This window comes from Rhipicephalus microplus, chromosome 4 (assembly GCF_043290135.1).
Source record: "Rhipicephalus microplus isolate Deutch F79 chromosome 4, USDA_Rmic, whole genome shotgun sequence".
NCBI lineage: Eukaryota > Metazoa > Arthropoda > Arachnida > Ixodida > Ixodidae > Rhipicephalus > Rhipicephalus microplus.
The window spans coordinates 33,711,244-33,717,606 of record NC_134703.1 but is presented as its reverse complement, the minus strand read 5'-3'; positions in this window follow the sequence as shown (position 1 = coordinate 33,717,606).

Sequence of the window (6,363 nt, the reverse complement as noted above, 5' to 3'; positions counted from 1 at the left end):
AGTGGGTGAAAAGATGACTTTCCAGTGGCAGGCACTGATTCTGTGACCTTCAAATGACTCGTAGAATTTCGCAAGCAGGCAAAAGAATATTCCACACTTGCAGTCATGGTTGTTAGCAGCGCTGACAAACACTTCTCGGTATAAATGGCCATCGATACCCAATAAAGTGGACAGGGATGACCGCTAGTGTAGCTCAGTCGGACGAGTTGTTCGAAGGCTGCAGGTTTGGTCGCAGTCATTGGCTAGTAATCTTATTATCCACCTTACTTTTATTACTACAAGATGTTTTTGTTCACCTTCTCTTGTGGCTCCTACCCACCGTGGAGGATTGACGTTCCCGAGACTTTCCTCGGCTTTCCATCTCTTCTAATCGACACTCAAAGATGGTGAGACGTGTTATACAACCAGCCAAATTTGGCCACAGATTGTGTCGCTATTGAAACAGGCACGGCTCCTTAGCACTTCTTTTGTATGCTCCGGGAACTTTTGAAACCATCTCCATAGCGCTCATTTTCTTTGAGGAAATGCATAGTGGCTGGCCATACTGCTGCATGCAAAGGTCCTGAAGCTCTGCAAGGAAGCTGAAATAAATATTTGCTGTCAACTGTTGATGCCTGGATGTCAGGTTCGTTCTTTAATGGAGTACAGATGTGAATCGTAAACACTGAAGGCAAGAAAAAAAAAGTGTCATGTAGTTCCAAAATGCATAAAATCTATCTTTAGTGCCGCTACTTTCAAAAATGCTTTTGGTATTGATATAAGGGGTGCCTTTACAGTGCATCACTAAGTCCGGCCATGTGGGAACAGCAACTTGGTGATTTATTATGAGCAACAGCAGCTCTGTAAAATGTTGTAATTTGCATATGTTAACAAGGATGTGAGAATAGTCGCCCAGCCATAAGCGTGTGCAGAGTTCCCTGTCAGGGTAGGGAAAGGCTCCTCGCAGCCCCCCCCCCCCTCCCCCCATCATATCAATATATGTGGGACTGGCTTTGCACCCGTAATTTCCGCGACGCCGGAATTTTGGTGAAACGAGCTCTTTAACGCCATCGATCCTCTTATGTATTCAGCTTTGCACCACTTCTTGCAACACGCAGTCATTTGTGTTCGCTGTACCATCTTCGGATTGAAAGCGTGGTGAAAGTGAATTTTAGCCGCTTTACTATTTCCTGTGAGGTTGAACAAACCGAACAAAAATGCAGTTTATGCGTTGGATGGAAACATCAGCCCCGCCAAGTATATATTACAAATGTCATTCCAGTGTGACGCGACCAATGCAGTGCGGTGGGGAGTACACAGCGTAAAGGCAGCTTGTGAATACAAGCCGGTCCACGGGTATTCGGCCGACACCGTCATCGGCATCCAGCAATCGAGAGTCCGACGTTGACACCTTGTGGCGGTGCCGGCAACCCTAAAAGTGCATATTGGGTGTTCTCGCCCATGCGGTGACCACGTGTGCCTCCTTGGAGACCCGACTATTTCCGCGCCATGTAAAGAGGTTCTGGGAGTACTAATGGCCACGCTGCACATGGAGCGGAATCCCATTGCCACGCCAGATGGTTTTAGCAGTTTACCTCACATAAAGGTAGCATATACAGCAACTCCAATGGCACCTATCGCTGCATCTTCCCAGGCGTCTCGCAAACAAAGTAGTTCAGCACATCCTGCTCCCGCTGGTCAATTCACGTGGCTCCACTCTCAAGGCCTCACCATACGCACCCGTTGCAGCACGTAAAATTTATTTTGACTCAGCACCGCGCCATCTCCCAATGGAGAGAATGAAATGGAATGGATGGATGGATTGATATGGCTGTACCATTTAGCCATAATACTTAGTGGACCAACGATAGGTTTCTCTTTTTTTCCCTTTAAATAGTGAAGTTTAGGACTGGTACTTTCCAATTAAAGATTTATTTTTCACTCTTGTCTTGCTTTTAGCCACCAATCAGATAACTAGTTATTTCCAGTTATTTTTACCCGCTTAAAGTCTAGTTTGCCCTCGCTGTCCCTAAACACCAGTGCTTCGAAAAATTCTGCGCCATCATCCTGAACTATAGGGTGAAGCCCATTACAGAACATTATCCGGTGTTCAGCAGTTCCCTCCTCCTCTCCACACGCACTGCGTGTCTACTCCTTCGTATTTGGCCCGATAAGTCTTGGTGCACAATACTCCCGTCCTGGCCTCAACAGTAGACAACTACCCCGAGTATTATCATAGATCCTTTCCTTTGCAATTTCCTGCTTAAAAGTTTGATAAATCACTAGTGTGGACTTTTTAATCATGCCAATTCTACACATGTCGGTCTCCGTTTCCTTCACCTTCTTCTTAACCGATAATTCTTTTTGGTTTGGCCCCCTTCTGTTTTCCAAGTATTTACCCGTCAATTTTCTGGTTCGCTTCCTCCATTTTGTATCGACATTCTTCATGTACAAGTAGCTGAATACCTTCCTAGCCCAACGCTCCTCCCCAATTTCTCTCAATCGCTTCTCAAATTTTATCTTGCTGCTAGCTTCCCTGCCCTCAAATGATGTCCATCCCATATCACCTTGTACTCCCTGATTTGGTGTATTCCCGTGAGCTCCTAAGGCAAGCCTACCTATTCCACGTTGCTTAATTTCTAATCTTGCTTGAACTTCTGATCTCATGCACAAGACCACATTGCCGAACAACAGACCAGGAACCATGAACCCTTTCGTATTTCTCTCACCATCATACCTATTGTAATTCCACAGTGCCCTATTTTTCATCATGGCTGCATTCCTGTTACCTTTAGTCGTTACGTATATTTCATGTTCCCTTAGGCCCTCTTTCCTATTGCTTATCCATACATCCAGATATTTGTATTTGTTACCTCTAGCATGAGCTCCTGTATCCTCAGATCACTACCTTTGTTATCATTAAAAATCGTGACTGCTGATTTTTTTCATACTGAATCTCAAATCTAACCTATCTCCCTCATTACCGCAGATGTCCATCATTCTCCGCAAATCTTCCTTGTTGTCGGCCATTAGCACTATATCATCTGCGTACATCAATGCTGGTAGTGCCTGTTCAATGAGTTTTTCTTGTTTGATGAAAGACAGGTTAAAACCAAGTCCACTCCCCTCTAGTTGGGCCTCTAATTGTGGTAGGTACATCATCAATAACAAAAGTGGCAGAGGGCACCCCTGCCTAAGCCCCCATTTTATCCCTGTGGGCTTGGATACCTGTTTCTGCCATTTTATAACTACCTTGTTACTTTCATAGATATCCTTTGAAAGATTAGTGACTCCATCTTCTACACCTAGTGTGTCCAGCATTCCCTACAAGTTTTTTTGAACCACACAATCGTACGCTCCCTTGATATTCAAAAATGCTAGCCACAGGGGCCAGTGTTCCTCTTCTGCTATTTGGATGCACTGCGTCAGTGAGAACAGATTGTCTTCCAAACTCCTGCGTTTCCGAAACCCATTCTGGAGTTCTCCCAGCACCCCTCGTCCTCTATCTATTGCTGCAGTCTTTCCTTTATAATCTCCATCACCAGCCTGTAGACCACTGATGTCACTGTTATAGAACGGTAGTTATTTATGACAGCTTTGTCCCCCTTTCCTTTATAGATCATGCTCATCCTGCTAATTTTACATCCATCGGGGACTTCACCATCGATTATTGTTTTGCTCTCTCTCTCTCTCTCTCTCTCTCTCTCTCTATATATATATATATATATATATATATATATATATATATATATATATATATGGCACAACGGGAGCGTTGTCAACAAGGATAAATATATTTATTTCGGGAGGGGTCCTCCCTTGTTCAAACTGTTGGGAAATAAATATATCCTTGTTGACAGCGCTCCCGTTTCCCGTTGTGCCATATCCCATACCTTCACAAAGACTAACTGGCCCATTGAATTATTACTCCCACTATATATATATATATATATATATATATATATATATATATATATATATATATATATATATATATATATATATATATATATATATATATATATATATATATATATATATATATATATATATATATATATATATATATATATATATATATATATATATATATTCCAGCTGACGAGCGAGTTCTGTTTGCTCTTCACTTGCAAAAAAGTTGGTACGCCCCTGGCCTCGCCGCGCCAGAACTGGTGCGTGTGGTCAGGCCTTTAGTCATGGGGGCGCTGAGCTCGCGTTATTCGCTGGTCACGCGTCCAGTGAACGGAGGCGCGTTCGGGAGAATCGGAAGGAGATGGTGGGGGCGATTCGTGGTCGCTTCTCGCGGTAAGGTACGCTATGCGGTGAAAACAACTTATCAAGGAATGTGAGCCTCCCCACAACTTTACTACGTTCTTATTTAGCCCCGCCGTAGTGGTCTAGTGGCTAAGCTACCTTGCTGCTGACCCACAGGTCGCGGGATCGAGTCCCGGCTGCGGTGACCGCATTTCCGATGAAGGCGGAAATGTTGTACGCCAGTGTGCTCAGATTTAGGTGCACGTTAAAAAAAACCCCATGTGGTCGAAATTTCCGGAGCCCTCCGCTACTGCGTCTCTCATAATCATATGGTGGTTATGGAACATTAAGCGCCACATATCAATCAGTCGTTCTCGTTTTAGGTTTCCAGTCAGTTTTTGTAATATGCTGCCATCACTGCTGGAGAGCCATGCGCAAATGGTAGGGCACAAAAATCCGCTAGCCAGTCTATGCCTATTTACTTGTCAAGTCCTTGGAATACGTATACATAATGTCGCGCAGAAATGGGTGAAGTATAGGCAATTATATATACTTCGGGCGTAATGAAAGTAAACGACCTTACTATATTTTAATGTACCCGAGGGCTGTCGTGATAACATTTGTAAGCTTATAATGTAGAGCTGGCGGAAAACATGCAGTGTTAGCACACCTAACATGTCGGATGTCCCGTAATTGCGAAGAAAGGTTGTATTGTTCAAAATGAATGTAGTTAGGTGCACGGGTTCTTGGGTGGTCTGTAGCAGTTGAAAGCTGTCGCGAAGCTAAGGGAAGTGCGGGCGGCATACTGGAGGCTTTTCACCGCTGACGTATCTTCGCCACAGATAGACATGGCGTATCGCAAAAAGAAGAGTCGTTGGTGCAGTAAGGGAGACCGAGCGGTTTCCCTTTCTCTCTGTAACGACTCGAAGGATGCATTCATGGACCATTGCATGTTGACGTATCGCTGCCAGTCCGTCTTGTCAAACGGTATGGCGTTGCGCACTGTGAACTCGTCCAGGCAGTCGACGTACTTTGGGGAATGCCTTTCGGGAAATGCGGCGTCAAATAGCATCCGGGCCATGTGGCCGCCGAGAGTGCCGTAGTTGATGCTGGCTTCTGTGGAGTCGTTGTAGTAGAAATCCGGTACAAGAAGTTCCGTTGCCACTTCAGCTTCGTTCTCGGTGGGCAGCATATAGGGGCGGAGCTCCGCTTGCTTCCCCGTGTGTCTAACCAGTATTATCAAGTTGGCCATAAAGTCACTGCTGTACGACACTTGCAGCAGGCCCCCATCCGGCTCCACGTCGTCCCCTGCAAGTGAAGATTGGAGACGTTGTTATCGCTACGTAGTTCGCATCATTGATGATGTAAAGCATCGGCTGTTTCACTGTGGTGGCATTTCTCCCGCATGTACAAAGCTGTATAAATGCTGTTTTAACGAGACTTAAATATGTTTTTTTTTCGAACTCTAGCATGAAGAACTTCAGATTTATTGAAAAAAAATTATAAGCGCTATAGTTTGAACAAGAGAAGGAAACTGAAGAGCAAGTTGCTTGAAGTTTTGTGTGTTCACAGTGTCATTAAATGTTAAGGCAAATAAGTAACAGTCAAACAGATCTATCCTCTGCACCAGAAACTGTTACGTCTTTTTAATCCGCACTAGGTCACGCGGAACTCCCAATTTCAAGTATGACGAAGTTTCGTATCCTATGTGAAAACTGTACTGCTCACGACAGACCGCATAATCTGCTTGGAACAGTTTTGATGATCTGGCGGTGGCCAAAACGACAGTGAACAAAAGCATGATGACCGGTGAAATGATGCACACATGCAAGCACATACGCAACGCTGGTCAACTGGAACTGCGGTTGCAACGCGGTTTCACCGACTCCTCCTCTGAAGTTACGCCAGCTGCACGATGCGGCGAGCGGTGCGACCAATGTAGCTCTGGCTATGAAACTTTCTTATTTGATTATGCATACAGATGCGTACGTATGTGTGTTAACGAATTGGTGAGAGCGATGGCGAAAACCCGCCCAGAGTGTCGTGTATTTTTTTTTTCGAAAGTAAGTCTGTCGGAATGTGGGCGGCTTGCAAGGCCGGACTAACAGCGGAGCTCGTGGCTGATAAACT